Below are 19,501 nucleotides of genomic sequence, written 5' to 3'. Positions count from 1 at the left end.
TTGTAGTGCAGTTCTGTGTTATAACAAAGGGTATATGATCAAATCTTGAAGGAAATATAATTGTTAAACTGGGCTGTTTAGCTCCAACCCTAATTAAACACACCAGGGGCCTGTACTGTAAGACTCCACCCGCTAGCCCAAACAACGGAATCTAGCGGCCTGGTTGAAGGTTGAACGCGTATTCTGTCTTTTACTTGCGCTTCTGAATTTGTCAGGATCTACAGTAGTTTCAATTTTAGTCTAACTCCGTGCTTGATCTGACTCCAATTTCAAGTGATCATTAAACTTAGACAATATTTATAATTAAACTGATCACAGATATCGATTGTAAATTAACTTAGATATTTGATTATTCCGAAAATCCCATACTTTCAATTATTCGTTCATTAGCGACCTAATGTCGCTTTGCAATTCACTGGCCAACTGCGAACGCACGGCACAAACTCGCCAGTTGATCTTACTCAGAGGATACAGGGTGACTATAATACCTTTAAATAGGCTGCACCCTGCTAGCACATAATAAAAAGTGTATTTTTTCTATAATTACGAAAACTGTAACTTGTTAAGTCAGTGACAGACAGAAATCAGAAGATCCCTAAGGACGAGCCCCCGCTTCATTCATTGGTACTTCAGTATGATCTGTCCTGGACACAGATTTGTGGAAACACTAGACTACAACTCTAATCTACTAGAAAAAATTATTTCAGAAGAGATCAGAATAAGTCAAATATAACAATTTATTATTGGTCAGGTAAACGTGTCGTGCCAATTACATAAAACAATAAGCCAATTCAAAAATAAGAAAATACATAACATCAGTTGTTCAAAGATGAATCTAAGAATAAAATGTTTACCTGGCTTCAAGAAGAAGATACATAGTATGGAACATTAAATATCCTCCACACTACGGGCTGATCTGGCTACAAATCGCGCCGACTGATTTGCAACTTACCCTTAAATACTACCAGAACAAAAGGCCCATAAACATTTATTCTCTGCCCCAAAACAGATTAGATCTATGTATGGGGGATGAGAAACCTCTCTAGGAGCTGTTCTCGTGCCCCAAATGGTCACACCTGTAGAGCAATGTTTATCAGTTTTTGAAAGGAGGCCGCCCCCACAACAGAGGTACAGAATTCACTTAAGTTTCCAATATTTCCCATAATATAAGTAACTACTGTGAAATTGAGACCAGTTTACCCATCGCACCGAGACCTTTAAAATGATACCAAACATGAAAGGGTTAAGATCATTAATTCTTAAGATATAGTAAATATTTATGTAAGAGTAGCAACTTGAGTTCTTTCAGTGACCAGTACCATGAGCCCAAGGTGGAAGGATGGGTGAGTGGACCAAATGGTCTTTCTCTCAGATCTTCTTGTCTGATTAGAGAGTTAATTGTCTTGCGGCATGACATTTGCATTGTAAGGGTTCCTGGGTGTTTGGCTTCACAAAGAGATCAAAGCCTGATTGAAGAGTTTGTTTTGTGGCCTGACATTTGAATTGTAAGAGTTCCTAAGTTTTGGCTTCACGAGGAGTTATTTTCATAAAGGAAATAATTTTACTCTTTACAGTACCATGAAGCCGGTTTAGCTGGCTAGCCAGGTAAGTTTCGGTTTAGTTTGCACCAACTCTGGGTTTTAGGTACCATGAAAGTGGCTTGGCTTTTAGCAGTGTTCATCGCCATAGTAACTTATGCTCCACAGCGAATAAATAAGCTTTCCATTGATGTATGGTTAGAATCTGACAATATTTGGCCGAGATACAACTATTTGAAAATCTGGAAGCTGAGGTGCAAAAAAAATCAAAATATTGAGAAAATCGCCTTTAAAGTTGTCCAAATTAAGTTCTTAGCAATGCATATTACTAATCAAAAATTAAGTTTTGATATATTTACAGTAGGAAATTTACAAAGTATCTTCATGGAACATGATCTTTACTTAATATCCCAATGATTTTTGGCATAAAAGAAAAATCAATAATTTTGACCCATACAATGTATTTTTGGCTATTGACTGGTTTTGTGGTCCAGGGTCACATATGGCATGATGTTTTCTTTAAGTTTTCCTCTTTCAAGGATAGATCATTTCATACTGCTGTGTAAATGTGTTTAAATTCTTCATATTGTTCATATTTAATCTTTGGTAGTGAATTGCATGGACTCTCTCACGAGAAGTGAATCACAGTTTCAAGGCATGTGATTGGCTGTTCATTAATGATGTCACACTTTCATGTGCACATACTCCATTAAAGGAGGGGTAAATGATTTCTGGTAGCCAATGTTGACATTTGAAATCACCAAAACAAACACGCCCCTACCCCAAAAGTGTCTCACCCCTATTTTGATAGCTCCACCCCACACATACGTACAGCACGATTAGTTCTGTGAAACAAAGCAAAACCAATGTTACTCACCTATCGCGAAGAAACAAAGCAACCACCGATCGAGTTCTCTCCTGCGCTGGAAAGCTGATCCAATATTTACACGGGTCCTACTTCTTGCATTATCATAACCCCATGTCTACACTGGACGCGAGCAGCGTGGCGCGGTGCAACAAAATGCTATAGAACTCATTATAATCAGTGATGCGGTCTACACTGAATGCCGCGCTGCGACACGACAAATCCCCAACAGTACACTGCTGCCGTGTTCTATTTATGACATATTGACACAAATTTCAAATGATTTTCAACGGTCGCTTTGTTACATCCAGTGTAAACAGACTGTGCCAGTTGTCCTGTCCTGTCCTGTCGTGATGTAGACACGGTGTAAGCCTTCTTTTGTTCCACAGACATTTTCCTCTGTTTTGTATCCGCCATCTCTATCTTTCTGTTGTCACTCTGCTCGGCTAATGTCCGTCATGGGAACTGATGAGCACTCTCTCCTCTGCATCATGAGTAGACATGCCCCTTACTGCTGATTGGCTACAAGTTTGTTTTGGTACTGGCCCTGACTCAGCGTTTTTTTAAAAATGCATACCCCACCTTTAACTCAGAATCAAGCCCGAGTTGACAGAGAAAGTTGATCAGCTTCATGGTACCAGCAAAGCCGGATTGGTACAAGCCCCTGTTCCCGCTAATCAAGTCATTCAGGCTCAATTGAAAACTACATGGTATGTGTTTTGGAGCAGGGTTGGAGCTAAACTCTGCAGGGCTGCAGCCCTCCAGAAACTGAGTTTGACACCCCTGCATTAATGGCAATAACAGTCACAGACCATGAACTTAAATAACATGTTAAGACAAACAGGAAAAAAATGTATGTTGACCACATACTACAGTAACATTTACATTGTAGTGTAATTTACAGTAAAATACCGGAAGCAGGAGTTGCCAGTGGTTTACTATTAATTTTACAGTTTACTTACTAAAAAGTACTTACTGTAATAGTACCATACACTGATACAATAATTAAAAGTTAATATTTCATGAGGAAACCATATATATATATACGATTCCAAAAAAGTTGGGACACTGTACAAATTGTGAATAAAAAAGGAATGCAATAATTTACAAATCTCATAAACTTATATTTTATTCACAATAGAATATAGATAACATTTCAAAAGTTGAAAGTGAGACATTTTGAAATGTCATGCCAAATATTGGCTCATTTTGGATTTCATGAGAGCCACACATTCCAAAAAAGTTGGGACAGGTAGCAATAAGAGGCCGGAAAAGTTAAATGTACATATAAGGAACAGCTGGAGGACCAATTTGCAACTTATTAGGTCAATTGGCAACATGACTGGGTATAAAAAGAGCCTCTCAGAGTGGCAGTGTCTCTCAGAAGTCAAGATGGGAAGAGGATCACCAATTCCCCCAATGCTGCGGCAACAAATAGTGGAGCAATATCAGAAAGGAGTTCCTCAGAGAAAAATTGCAAAGAGTTTGAAGTTATCATCATCTACAGTGCATAATATCATCCAAAGATTCAGAGAATCTGGAACAATCTCTGTGCGTAAGGGTCAAGGCCAGAAAACCATGCAGGAGCCTATGCAGATCGGAAGAGCAAGGCTAACTGCAGGGGAGCCTGGCCAATCAGCTGTGTCTCTACTGCGGTGAGGCAGGGCATGTGGCAGCTGCGTGCCCTGTTGCGGGGCGACGCTCATCACGCAAGGAGGAGCATATGGTGAGCGTTACTATGACTCGACTGCCATCTGGTGGTCGTGCTGAGTTTCTAGCTTCACTACGGTTCGGTGGAGCTGCTTTCCAGGTCTCGGCGTTAATTGACTCTGGAGCGAAGGGCGATTTTATGGATTCTAGATTGGCCACGCGCCTGGGGATTTCGTCCGTCGACTCTTTGTGGCACCCTACTTACTAATATTACTCATATCACTAATTATGTTACATTAACTCTGTCTGGTAATCATGCTGAGGAGATCCGATTCCTCCTTATTCACTTGCCCACCGCTCCAGTGGTGTTAGGGCACACCTGGTTGGTTAAACATAACCCCCACATTGATTGGGCTCGCAGTTCCGTGTTGGCTTGGAGCCCTTTCTGTTTAGCCCAATGTTTGGGTGCTGCTTTTTCCCCGGTTATGTCCTGTTCTGTGTTACAGGAGGAGCCGGTGAGCCTGGCGGATGTACCGGAGGCTTACCATGACTTGAGAGCGGTGTTCCGTAAGTCCCGAGCTTCATCTCTGCCTCCGCACCGCCCGTATGACTATGCGATTAACCTGTTGCCTGGCACTTCCCTGCCTAGGGGGCACCTCTACTCTCTGTCCGGCCCGGAGAGGGAGGCCATGGAGAGGTATATTCACGATTATCTGGTAGCAGGCATTATACATCCCTCTTCCTCTCCAGCTGGGGCGGGGTTCTTCTTCGTGGAGAAGAAGGATGGTTCGCTGCGTCCCTGTATAGACTGTATATTGAATGAAATCACGGTAAAGAATTGTTATTCTTTGCCGTTGATGTCATCGGCCTTTGAGCTCTTGCAGGGGGCAACCATCTTTACGAAGTTGGACCTCCGCAGTGCTTATCACTTGGTTCGGATTAGGGAGGGGGACGAATGGAAGACTGCCTTTAACACACATTCTGGGCATTTTGAATACTTGGTCATGCCGTTTGGCCTTTCAAACTCCCCGGCGGTCTTCCAGGCACTTGTCAACGACGTGCTTAGAGACATGGTCGACCGGTTTGTGTTTGTCTACATCGATGACATCCTGATCTTCTCCCAGCACGTCAGGCGAGTGCTCCAGCGGCTGCTGGAGAATCGTTTATTCGCCAAGGTGGAGAAGTGTGAGTTTCACGCACGGTCGGTTCCGTTCCTGGGGTTTATTCTCTCGCCTGAAGGTATCCGAATGGATCTTGCCAAGGTAAAAGCTGTTGCGGATTGGCCCACCCCAGATAGTCGTAGAGCGGTCGAGCGTTTTCTGGGGTTTGCCAATTTTTACAGGCAGTTCATTCAGAACTTTAGTCAGGTCGCCCTTCCTATGACGGATCTCACCTCCACTAAGAAACGGTTCTGTTGGTCGTCGCAGGCCCAAACTGCGTTTGAGAGTTTGAAGAGTCGGTTTATTTTGGCTCCTATTTTAACGACCCCTGACCCGTCCCAGCAGTTCATTGTGGAGGTGGATGCGTCCGAGGTGGGGGTTGGGGCAGTTTTGTCTCAGAGATCACCTTCAGACGAGAAAATACATCCCTGCGCCTTTTTCTCCCATCGTCAAACCCCCACGGAACGGAACTACGACATCGGGAATAGGGAGTTACTAGCTGTCAAGCTGGCGCTGGAGGAGTGGTGTCAATGGTTGGAGGGCGCGGGGTTTCCGTTTATCGTTTGGACTGACCATAAAAATCTGGAGTATATCCGCACCGCTAAAAGAATAAATTCCAGGCAGGCTCGCTGGGCATTATTTTTTGGACGTTTCAGGTTTACCATCTCTTATCGCCCGGGCTCTAAGAATGGTAAACCTGACGCACTGTCGCGGATCTTTGAAGCTAAGGCCAGTCTCACCCCCACTGTGGCGATTCTGCTAGGGCTGTAAGATTCCGAAATTTTTGGAATCGATTCCGATTCCTGGTTCTGGAATCGATGGGAGTCGATTCCGAGAATCGATTCCTCTGTTGTTTTCGATTCTAGTTTTTTTTTTTTTTTGATCGAAAGGAACCTAATCTCGCCATGACTGCAGGATATAAAGGTCGTAGAAAGTATCCTTCTCATAATATGAAGCTTTATTTGTAAAAAAGAAAAAAAAGAAAAAAGACAATAAATTTCTATAGTTATGATTGATTCTTAAATTGTAATTTTGTCTGCTTTGCCCGTGAAATTAGTCATAGCTCACTGCTCAGCAAGGACATGCATTTATCGCATGAATTGAACAAGACATGAAGTGGCTAAAATAAATGTGCACAGTTCAGCTGAATGATGAAGTTTTCTTTGACTGTATGCTTTGGATAAAATTAACAAACTGTACATTGAAACAAAATAACCAGAACATTAACAATAACACTGATAGAGCTCGTGGTTTATCTGTCAGTCAGATGCGCTCTCAGTCACTGATCGATGCTCGTGACGTTTTCTTTTAGAATTATCATTGGCTGATAGAAATAAAAATAGAATTTTAGATGGAAATAAGATCCTCAATCACGTCATGATCTATTCTGCCGTGCAGCGCTCAAAATTGTGGACAACATAAGCCAGTTCCACCGTAAAATAACCCCTGAATATTTATTTATTTATTTATTTATATATATATATTTTTTTTTTTTTTTTTTAACTGGTTCATTAAAACTATCCGAAAGAAACTTCTAATCACTTTTAGCGAGCATGAGGCAAAGGGTAAATATAAAAATGAAATAGATCTTTTATATATATAAAATAATCTTTTATCTCACAACTCTCGTAATTACCGCTTTTATCGAGCATGAGGTGAATGGTGCTTCTCAAACGGAAGGCTGCATCCTCAAATTATGATGATGCAGTACCGACTCGTTTTCTTTCAGTTTATTTTCGTGAATTTAAATGTGTGCAGCCTTCGTAGGATGCAGTCTCCGTTTGAGAGGCTCCCATAGATAAGCTTTGTTGAACTGAAAAAAGCTCTGAATGAGGAGTCGATTCCTCTTGATGGAATCGATTCCAACCTTTGGAATCGACTCTCGATTCCCAACGCCTCGGAATCGATTCTTTTTGGAATCGATTCCCAGCTCTAGATTCTGCATCCCGAACGGGTTGTGGCAGCTGTCACCTGTGGGGTGGAGTCCAGGGTCCGCGCAACGCTACGGTTCCTGCGGGATGCCCAGAGAGTCTGCTGTTTGTGCCCGAGTTGGTCCGAACTAGCGTCCTTCAGTGGGGCCACTCCTCTAGCCTAGCTTGCCACCCTGGAGCAACTCGCACTTATAGGTTAATCAAGCAGCGGTTTTGGTGGCCGTCCGTGGCGAGGGATGCTCAACGGTTCATGTCGGCCTGTCCGATTTGCGCTGCAGGTAAGAGTTCCAATCGACCCCCAGCAGGGCTACTCCAGCCGCTGTCAGTCCCTTCGCGACCCTGGTCACACATAGCGATGGACTTTGTTACTGGCTTGCCCCCCTCTAATGGCAAGACAGTAGTCCTCACTGTGGTGGACAGGTTCTCGAAGGCGACCCACTTTATTCCCCTCCCCAAATTACCTTCAGCGAGGGAGACAGCGACTATTGTCTAGGATCACGTGTTCCGTAATCATGGCCTCCCGGTGGACGTGGTTTCTGACAGGGGTCCCCAGTTTGTGTCTAAATTTTGGACAGAGTTCTGTCGACAGCTGGGGGCGACTGCGAGCCTATCCTCCGGATATCACCCGCAGACCAACGGTCAGGCTGAGCGTGCCAACCAGGATTTGGAGAGTGTTCTGCGCTGTGTGGCGTCGGCCGAACCGTCATCTTGGAGTTCCAGGTTAACTATGGTCGAGTACGCGCATAACTCCCCTGTGTCGTCACGGGTTTATCTCCTTCCAGTGCTGTTTAGGCTACCAGCCACCATTATTCCCTCTCAAGAATCCGATGCGTTGTTCCTTCCGCATGCGTTTATTCAGAGATGCCTCCGTACTTGGAGGGTCGCCAGAGAAGCCCTCACTCGGACTGGCGAGAGGAACAAGGCGTCAGCAGACCATCACCGTACCAAGCCCCCACTTTACGTGTGTGGTCAGAAGGTCTGGTTGTCTTCTAAGGACATCAATTTCAGACTTCCCTCACGTAAACTGGGACCCAAATTTGTTGGACCGTTTATGATTGCCAAGGTGCTCAGTCCGGTGACGGTGCGGCTCAAATTAACCCCACAATTTAACCCTCTGGGGTCGACAAACGCGTATACGCGTTTTGAGGCAGATTTTCCTGATAAGGCCGAAATGAGCTTGAATTACTCTGCCATTTTTGATCGTACAGATAAGAGCAATACACCATTCGAATCTTTAAGGGGTCTACTTTTATTTGTGTACACTCACAGAATACAGAAAACAAACAGGGTGCGTTCTCAGTCTTCACTCTCTCCGCGAACTGCTTTTTGAAACACGTCATTAAAATGAACTGTAACTCAGCAAATACTTCACACAGAGACATGATAAATATATCTATAGAAAGCTTGACATGACTACTGTTAAATGAAGTAAGTCTTACTGAAAACAAATATTCTGTGATAAAGTAATCGGTATGAAACCAAGGACATGTCCAGTTTTTCCGTCTGGTCTCATTATCTCTAATTAGGTCACGCCCACGCGCTGCTCGCGCTATTGTTATTACAAATCTCCACGTGAGCCACGCGGCATGTAAACACCCACACCACTGTAAACAAAGCAGCAACGTGTTCATCTCGGATACTTTTCAGTTTTGGAAGAATACGCTGTGAGGAATAAGCCTTGTATTTACCTCAGAAACGCGCTGAGAGGAAAAAGCCTTGTATTTACCCCCAGAAGATGCGCTGAGATGAAAAAGAGTTGTATTTACCCCCAGAAGACGCGCTGAGAGGAAAAAGCTTTGTTTACCTCACAAACAGAACGCGAGCGCAGCTGGAGCCGGTGGAGGAGGAGATATTTTATACCGAGTAAGTAATGTTTCTTATTGGCATTCGATAATGTGTTGTTGTGACAAAGTTGAAGGCATTTACTAGGTGAACTTTTCCGTGCATGGATTGAGAGCACTGGGTATGCTGTTGAGAAGAGAAGAATGGTGGTTAGCCGTAAGGAGCCATGGCTTTCTGCAAGCCCAGATGGAATATTAAACTCCTCAGAGCTGCTAGAAATCAAGTGTCCTTTTTGAGCAGAAACTCCACACATCGTGCAGAACTGTACACTGGCAAACTCAGCGATTTGAACATGGTCAATGGCATTCCTCAGCTACAACCCAAAGGATCCCGTGGGTACTACCTCCAAGTGCAATTAGGTATGTTTTGCACTGGCTTAGAGAAATGCAAGTTGCTTGTTTGGGCTCCAACTGATCAACTTGTTATTAATGTGCCATTCGATTGTACTGAAGTAATCTCTAAACTGAAATCTTTCTATTTTACCCATATGCTTCCAAGAATTGTAGATGAATTTGACTGCGGAAGACTTCAGCTTTGCCTTAAGTATACTGACGTGCAAGTAAGTACTGTCAACTTAATGTGATTGCATTGAGGATTTAAGTAACTGGTAAATGGAAAAAGTTACTGTTTAATCACTCTCATGTCATTCCAATACTTGAACACTAGAGACATTAGTCAGAATGTTAGCTGCATTCACCATTCATTTCATGGACAAAATACGCAGTGAAAGTGAATGGTGACTGTGGCTAACATTCTGACTAATATCTCCTTTTTTGTTCCACTGATGTGAACGATGTGAGTAAATGATGACATGTTTTGTTATCTCTTTCATCTGTGAAAGCACTTGTTGATAGTTTTAAATTAGTAATGACAATTTTTTGGTCCTTATCCGTAAACTGATTACTGTACTGTGCAGAATTAGGGCTGATTAATAGCATCCAAAATAAAAGTTATAATATAACTTAAATATGTGTTTCCTTTTGTTCCATGAGTTTTGAAAAAGTGACGAATTGGTGTTTATTTATCTAGCACTGCTAAACTGTATCATTTTCAGTGTGTGTCTGTGTGTGTGTGGGGGGGGGGGATGCAAGATGCAATTCAAAATAAATTGCATCTTGACATTATGATTTGTGTGTTTGTGTGTGTGCATATATAGGGAGAAAAAAGTAATATAAGATCTTGAAAATATTTGTGCATAAATAGTATTTTTAATGGTCTGTGCATTGAGGAAACCACACTGAATAATTCAAAACAACTACACAATGTATCCAAAATTAAATTAGAAATGATTAAATTACTAAATTAGTAGCAATGAATTTGTGGTTTTATATACACAATACTGTACATTATTAATGTACAACTGATTATTTCTTGAACCACTGTCAAATCAGTGGAGCTCAACAACTAATAGTGTAAACTATTTACATAATATACATAAGTTTAACAAACAGGGCAGACAGTGAACAATGTATAAATTTTTTATTCTGTATCCTCATGGATGAAGTCACCTTGCATGTTCACAAACGCTGCACACAATCTGAGGATTTTGTCCATTTTGTGTGCCATGTTAATAGGGACAGTCTGGGAGACAATTTTTAACACTTTGAGCCGTCTGATCACTCTTTCCACATGTATGCGAACAATTGCGATCCTCCTTGTGCCTGTAACATCCTCGTCAGACAACTGCCCACTTTTGTGAGTAAATGCTGGCATGATAAGGTTTACCTTTCTCTCAAACAGCAAATCACGAATGGTGAAGCCTCTGTCTGCCATCACTTCATCACCAGGCTGGAGATAGTCCAGGAAGCCAGATTCTTGGGTAATGAACTTGTCACTGCATCTTCCCCCATAAGCAGGGGAGATGAACATAATGAGTCCACAGGACTCTCATGTGCTCCTCCATTGTATCAATCCAGTAGGAGAGAATTCGGCTTACAACACTCTGGGACACATCAAAGCGCTCAGCAAGATCTCCTTGAAGTAAATTCAACTTCAGCTTCATAATGGTTATCAGAATTTGATCCATTATGTGCATCTTAAAATTGGAGCTGTATAACTGCTGGAGATATTTAACATGTTCTTTAACACTAGAACCACCAGAGGTCGCTGTATACCTAAAAGCACCAGCGGGTAAATTTTACCCACACACATGGCAACTGTTTTTATATGGCTAAAGAACATATTATTTCACTGTATTATGCCACTGTCTTCACAAAGAAGTGTCTAGAGTCATCAAATGATTATGTCTAGTCGTCAACTATATTTTTACCCTGTTGCTTTATGTTCAAGACTTTTTAATGCAGCCTACACTAATCCATAATGGTCAGTAAGCCAAAAAAAACACTGCACTGACAACGAAAATTAGAAGGTAGTAAATATTTGGGTGGTGTAATATTATAATACAATGTCATTAATCAATATATTACGATAACCCATGTTATTTAATTTACTAAAATAGCCAATAGACAATAATGAGCAATAATAATTAACCACACTGCATAGGATGATGCTATGACAAATTCAAGCGCACAACTTCACCTAGGCCCAATTATTAATTTGTTTAGTTATATCATGTATAATTTGAATAAGAGAACAACACCAATAAACTTTGGGTAATCAAAAAAAAATATTTTGTTCATTACATCATAGATCGGATATATATATATTTTTTTTCAGGAAACAGGAACACAGTAGCAAACAATATACGATATGGCAAGACAAAAATTAAAAAATAAAACCAAAGTTTGACCAATTATGAGTAACGTTAGGCTAAAACATCTAAATATGATGTCTGGATCACTGTCAGATGCTGAGCTGACCCAGGACGCATAACTTACCATCAGACTCTCCAACACTCATTGCATTTAGTTTTTCTAATAGCTACCTTCCATAAATCGCCTTCTTTTAGTCATTTTGACCTTATTTATGAAACTGATAACCGCTAAATCTGTGAGTGAAAGGTGTTGCCTAGAAATGTACAATGTTAAAACATAAGCGGCAAGAAAATGACAGCGTGAAAATACATGCATTATATAGCGGGTAAATTTGACCCGCATGGCTCTTATAGGTATAAATGCTCCGTTATTTGATCTAGTTTTATCTAAATCATTTTTAACAACATTGGATTGTAAATTACATAATTTTAGTAAAAGTCAATGACTGGGAGACTTGAATGTTTTGTTGAAAATCTGTTATGTACATTTGAAAAATGTAAAATTTACGGTACAATTTACCCCATGGCGGTTCTAGTGTTAAAGACACTAAGGGTGAAGCCAGTGTACAATAAAGAGCTAGTGTCATTCTTGAGATTGGCAAGGGATAAGGGATCTTCACTGTGGAACTGTGTTGCCTTGTGTAACATTATTTTATCCCCTGAGGCATACAGTAAGTGTGGTCTGTCAATGCCTGGACCTCCCACTGAGTGCAGGCATCACTGTACTGAAGCAGCAGCTGCAATGGCTCTATTTGTGCAGTATCATGGTCACCTTGCTCATCGTCTGCAAAACACAACACTGAAGACAATCAAATCCTCAGGAGAAACTAGCAAAAGTATTTCGTACGTGGGACCAGTTGCAGTACAGTGGTATTTTCATTCAATACAATCACAGTACCTTTAAGGCATACCGTAGTTCACCCAAAATTTTCATCATTTACTCACCCTCGAGTTGTTCTAAACCTGAATAAATTTCTTTGTTCTACTGAACACAAAGGAGGATATTTGGAATAATGTTAATATACAAATTGATTTTGGGTCCCATTCACTTCCATAGTATTATTTCTTCCTACTATCCTACTATGTATCTGCTTGGTTACATACATTCTTCGAAATATCTTCCTTTGTGTTCAGCAGCACAAAGAAATGAATACAGGTTTGGAACAACTCGAGAGTGAGTAAATTATTTTTTGTTTAAATTTAGCTATTAGCTATATATTTTTTTTAAAGTTATCCACTGTTATCAACAACTTCAGCTTATCACTAAATATTATTCATGCCCAATAGGAGTGTCATCAATAAAGAAATAGTTTAAACAATGTCTTCTATTAGAGTACGTAACTTAACAAGAAGTTGTACCTGTTTGTGGATATATCCCGACGAGCTGTCGCCTCAATGAAGTATTTAATGAAGCATCGTAGCGCAACCATTTCTCGGGGAATGGATGATCGTCCGTGGGTCTGCCATCAACGAAGTGTAAAGAGCAAACGTACGGAAATTCCGGTGGTTTCTTTAAGTTTAAGGCTTTTAACCAAAGCCGACAAGCTTCTTCACCCTTCGGAGGGGCGTGCAAATCATAGGGTGACCCACATCCACATTCAGCTCTGGTGCGTGGATTATGATCAAAACAAATATCTTGCAGGTGTTTTTTACGTTTGAACCAGCTATTATGACACCCCCTAACTGCGCATAGTATGCCAGTCTTTCTGTAGTCCATATTAAAAGTTAACTAGCCTGTAAAATCTATACAGTCAACGCAAAACTACGGAATCACAATACAACTACTATTAGCGGAAGTGCTTTCCCGGAAATCTGACACATTATAGTTAGAAAAATAAGGAGGATAAGGAGGATAGCTGTGAGTGCTTTGGAGAGAGCCAAAGATCGAGAGAGCAAGCAAGCAAGCCAAGAGCACTTTGTGTCCAGTCTTAAGCAGGCTGATTTCGGTCCATCCCATGGCGAATGATCCAATCAAATTGTCCCTGCAGGGTGGAGCCACGCCCCGTACTGTTCTTTTCGGACACAAATTAACATACTACTCAATTTATCACGTGGAAAAATATCCTAGCAGATTTCTATAAAGTGTCATAATCATGCATATGATACTGAAAATCAACATTTCATTCGCACCAAATTATTGCTAAAACACAAGTCAGTTGATTTAATTGTCCTTTTCCTGTTGTATGTACTATAGTTCCATACATTGCCTGATCACGAGGTACTTCTTGATACAAAGAGATCTTTGTCGTTTTCCTGATTGAGTTAGTCTCTCTTTTGATTAGATAAGAAAAGCGCTGACAGGAAACCACTCAGAATATTGACATCGCGTGATAGTGATTAGTTTCGACCTCGTGATGAGTTGATTCGATGGCCTATCTGTGTCTGTTCGACAGGTCTTAACACTGACAAGGAGATTTCACAATCTGTTCCAACCGCACAATCTGTATTGTGTTCCAACTCTATCAATATGATGTGAAAACAGCTGCGCATGCACTACTAGCAAGCCATACACTGATACAAGACTTTTACTCATATTTAGAATAAATGAAGTTGTCTACAGTGTCTGCGTGCCAATGGTGTGGTGTAGTTTTTATGTACTGCTCACTCAAACCACCTTTGATAGGAAAGACAGCAACAGTATAATGTCCTAGAAAATTGAACCCCAATTAGTCTCACGTAATGGTTGACGGCAGAAGGTCTCGACTCAATAGCAGCTTTCATTGGCCAAGAGGCCATTTGACTGACATACAAAGCAACCAGTCTCACTGTTTATTTTGGTTAGCATCTTGTTTAAAAGCATGAAAATGTAAAGCTGATGTTCCTAACAATGGGGCATGCAAACATTGACATAGTTGTAAACATGGATTTCTTCTTATATTGAGAGAGTTTTGCATCATAACAGCTTTGTTTCTAGGCAGATCATTAAATAACACAACACACATCTACCAGAAATCCTGTAGAATTCAAATCAGTTCACTAATTTGAACCTCCCAAAGTTTTTCCTGTTTTTTGTGCCTTAGGCATCAGATTTTCTGAGTGTGACGTTTGCGACATTGACGTTGGAGACCAGCACCAACTATTCAAAATGCACCAACTATTTACCACTTGTAGTGCACTTTAACTCATCTTTTATACACTAGTACACTCAAGTGTACTACAGGTGGTAACTAAATATGTTTTAATACAGAGGTAATATGTTAAAAGCACATTATAGTTCATATTCACGGTGTCTCAAAATAGCACAGTTGAGTACACTTAGATGTTCTCAAGTTTATCTTAAGAAGTACTAAAGAATAATTTTTAGTATATTAAGTACAAAACTAGAGTGTGATAATAGAGCAGAACTAATAGAACTTTTTTCTCACCTGGGTAGGTCTGTCACAACATCTAATTTTTGGAGGACAATTCATTGTTCCAGAACTAATTGTGATAAATGTCATGGTCATTTTAAGATTATTTTATGTCCCTGATATAATGATAATGTGACAACAAAATAATGGGAGTAAACCTTACAAAAGTGCAATCAACTTTTAATTATTAAGGCACTGGAAAATAAATAAATAAATAAAATATAGAGTTTAAAACTTTGTGTTAGTCCAGCATTTTGTAAAAATTTGCAGTGTTAGCCCAGAAATTTTTATTTTTTTTTATTTTTTTTCACCTTTTGGCCGTTACTCTGAGTACATAAGGATCTCAAATCTGCGAAGGAAGGCAACAGCTACAGTCAAGGCAGTCTCTCTACACAAGTGTCTTAATAGATGAAGCTACTGATCCTGCTGAAAGTCAGCTTCCTGAACAAATTGCTGACTGTAGTGTTCAAGTTGCTGATTGTGGTGATCGTGTTGCTGAGTATGGTGGTCGAGCTGAAATTGATGATCTTATTGAGCAGGACTTGGAGAGAATCATGGAAACTGAATGCACAGCAGAAGCTTATCCTTGGACAGTGGGTGAAGGTGGAAAGAGGGATGAGAGCGATGAAGAAATTGAACAGCCATCTCTGACTACTAGTTTGATGAACTGGGCCGTAGAGTATGGTATCACTTTGATTGCACTGACTGCCTTGTTGTCAATATTAAGGTGTCACCCCCCATCCCTGCCAAAAGATGCCAAGACACTCCTCCATACAAATAGAAATGACATTATCAAGAAAGTTGCAGGTGGTGCATACCTTTATTTTGGAATTTTTTATTCTGTCATGTTTCTTGAACAATGCTTGGTTGAAAATTCCAGACAGGCACACAATCAAATTACAACTAAATTTTGATGGGCTTCCTCTTTGTAAGAGTTCAGGTGTCCAGTTATAGCCATTTTTGGGGTTAGTACAAGGATTTTGCCTTGTTTAGTGGACGGTCAAAACCGCATCCTCTGGGAGACTACTTAAGAGATCTAGTGACGGAGATAAAAAAAACTTAGAAGCTGGATTTGCATTTAAAGGCAAAACATTGTTCATAAAAATAACATCAGTAATGTGTGATGTCCTGCACGAGCATACATAAAAGCCATAAAATCCCACACAGGTTATGCAGGTTGTGACAAGTGCACATCATACGGGGTTCATTTAGATGGTCGGATGGCTTTTCCAGACAGCAAATGCCCTGCAAGAACAGATGAGAGTTTTAGACTTCAGATAGATAAGGAACATCACAGAGACATCTCCCGACTTGCTGAGACAAACATTGGAATGGTTTCCATGTTTCCACATGATTATATGCATCTTGTTTGCCTTGGAATCACAAGTAAGCTCCTAGAGCTGTGGGCAGGTACCAGTGGCAGATTAGGTGCCGCTTGCCTTCCAATAAAGTAGCTCAGCTGTCAGAAACACTTTTTTGTCTTTCAAGTGTCACATTCCAAGTGAATTTGCTAGAACGCAACTTGCACTACTGTGTAAGATGTTCTTGCCTCCCCAGTTTACAGCAACTTCATGTTGCTCTATGTGACCATATCTATACTGGCATGTCCAAATCTCTGTGTGACATTCTGTGACTTTGCAAAAACCTTGCTAGTGTCTTTTGTAGGACAGCTTTATGGCAGGGAAAATCTTGTGTAAAATGTGCATGGCCTTTTATTCATCTCAGTGATGATGTAAAAGAACACGGTCAGTGTCTAGACAACATTTCTGGGTTTCCCTATGAGAACTATCTTGGGCAAATAAAGAAAATGATCTGCAGCCCTCAGTTCCTAGTTGCTCAAGTTGTGAGGCGAATGTCAGAGCTTGAAAATGCAGTGCAGATGAACAAAATAAAACCAAACTCAAAAAGTCACATAATGAGGGTTCTCTACCATCTTACATCACATGTCCAGTCATGCAGTACAAAGAAGCTAGTCTCCCACACTTTTGTGTCAAGATATCCACGGGAGATAACTGCATATATCAAAATGGTGTAGTAGGCATAGTCCAGAATATCATTGAGGTTGATGGAGTTCTGCATTTTGTGTATAATGAGTTTAATCATTATTCAAGCTTCTTTGACTACCTGATAAATTCAAGCCAGTTGGGGGTGTTCCTTCTCGCAGACTTGTGCCAGGAACTCAAATTTGTTAAAATGGATGAGATTGTGACAAAGTATGTACTCCTTCCATACAGGAATACATTTGTAGGTATGCCATTTCTCCATGTCTTAACAGCATGCTGAAGGTAGCGAGCCCATTGTGGTCCAAACCTACGGCAAGAAAGCATCAAATGTAAATACTTGTATAGAACCAAACTAAATCCATCTAGAATAGTTTAGATATTAGTTAAACAAATCAGTAATCTGAAATGTCACTTTGGATTTTAAATTGTTATTTGCGTTTTATTATTTATCATTAATTACTTGACATTATATATTCCAAATATTTTAATAAAAAAACAATTAAGCATGTTCATTTGTAATAAAATCAATATCTCAATAAAATCACTAAATCAAAATCAGCCCTTAATGATTTGTAGGCAAGTAAAAACTTCATTTTTTTGTTAATGTAAAAGTTACTGCTACTAAGATTTTTCTTTTTAATTATTATTATAATTTTTTTATATATACATTTTTTAAATTATTGGTTTAATCTGTTATATAAACGACATTGCACTTGGTAAACAGTAAGACCCAAGTTGGAAATGAAAACCTAATTGTTATATTTTGGAACTGGAAAAACTGTGGAAGCATATCTGGATTGGTTAAGTTGAAGGTTATTACATTTTAAGTGAAGACATTGGCATATAAATGTTGTGTTATTTGTTTCTGCTTTGTATCCGGATTTAATCCATTAAAAAAATCTGCAGGCCTCGACAGCATGAGTGATTCACTTGCATTTGTGACTAAATAGACAATGTGAACTGCAAAATATATTTAGATGCACATTTGTGAATGGTGCTAATACTCATTCTAATTCTCAGTTTCAAAGCAGTTCATTATCAATGAATAGTGCACGTTTATGCAAAGTGACTATTGGATCTGTTAACAATGACAATGTTGACTGTGTTTACTTGTGTGTTTACCTTATGTTGTGTGTACTGAACAAAAAACTGACCCCAAACTTTTGAATTGTAGTATAGTGTTACAAAAGATTTATATTTCAGCTAAATGCTGTTTTTTTCCCCAAAGAATCCAAGGGGAAAATATAAACAACTGATTTCAACATTGATAATAATCAGAAAGTTTCTTGAGCATTAAATCAGCATATTAGAATGATTTCTGAAGGATCATGTGACACTGAAGACTGGAGTAATGATGCTGAAAATTCAGCTTTGATCACAGCAATCAATTACATTTTAACAGATATTCACATAGAACAGTTACTTTAAACTGTAAAAAAAAAAAAAAAAAAAAAACGAATTCCAGAAATGTTGGGACATTTTTACATTAGAATAAAATAAAATATAAACCAAAAGACTTTCAAATCACATGAGCCAATAATTTTTTCACAATAGAATAGAGCTTTAGTTGGCATCTGCAGATGACACGGCGGATTGTGTTTACCAACAGTGGTTTCTGGAAGTATTCCTGGGCCCATTTAGTAAAGACTGTGACAGATAAGTGACGCAGTATCGTCTGAGGGCCCGAAGACCACGGGCATCCAACAAAGGTCTTCAGCCTTGTCACTTACACACAGAGATTTCTCCAGTTTCTCTGATTCTTTTGATGATGTTATGGACTGTAGATGATGAGATTTGCAAAGCCTTTGCAATTCGATGTTGAGGAACGTTGTTTTTAAAGTATTCCACAATCTTTTTACGCACTCTTTCACAGATTGAAGAGCCTCTGCCTCTCTAAGACATCCCTTTTATAGCTAATTGTGTTACAGACTGTGTTGTTACCTGAATGAGCTGCTTTTTTGTTGTTGTTGGTTTAGTGATTGTTGTTCATAATAATAATAATAATAATAATAATACATTTTATTTATGAGTGCCTTACATGACACTCAACGTCACCTTACATGCAAATAAAATCACATAAAACAGTTACAAGCAACAATAAAATAGCTGTTCATGAGTCCCTTGTTTGTCTTGGACAGTTAAACTGCTTGCTGTTTAGGGCTGTAATCAACCAAAGAAAATCTTGGTCGACTGAAGTCCTGAAACTTTCGACTAAAAATCTACTAAAAATGACGTTGTGGAGAAAAAAAAAACGTAGGTTACATTAATTAGATGCGCACTGTGCTCAGTTGTCTGCCTAAATTAATTATAAATAAACATAAAAAACTAATAGGCTATTTGCAGTATATTAAATCGTTTTTGACCTAATTATTTTGCACTGAAATGAGTCTGACACACGAGTATGTCGTCTCTGACAGCGGTGCATTACGTGCACCTGCGCAATATCATA

This window comes from Onychostoma macrolepis, chromosome 03 (genome assembly GCF_012432095.1).
Source record: "Onychostoma macrolepis isolate SWU-2019 chromosome 03, ASM1243209v1, whole genome shotgun sequence".
Lineage (NCBI taxonomy): Eukaryota > Metazoa > Chordata > Actinopteri > Cypriniformes > Cyprinidae > Onychostoma > Onychostoma macrolepis.
This window is presented reverse-complemented; position numbering follows the sequence as displayed.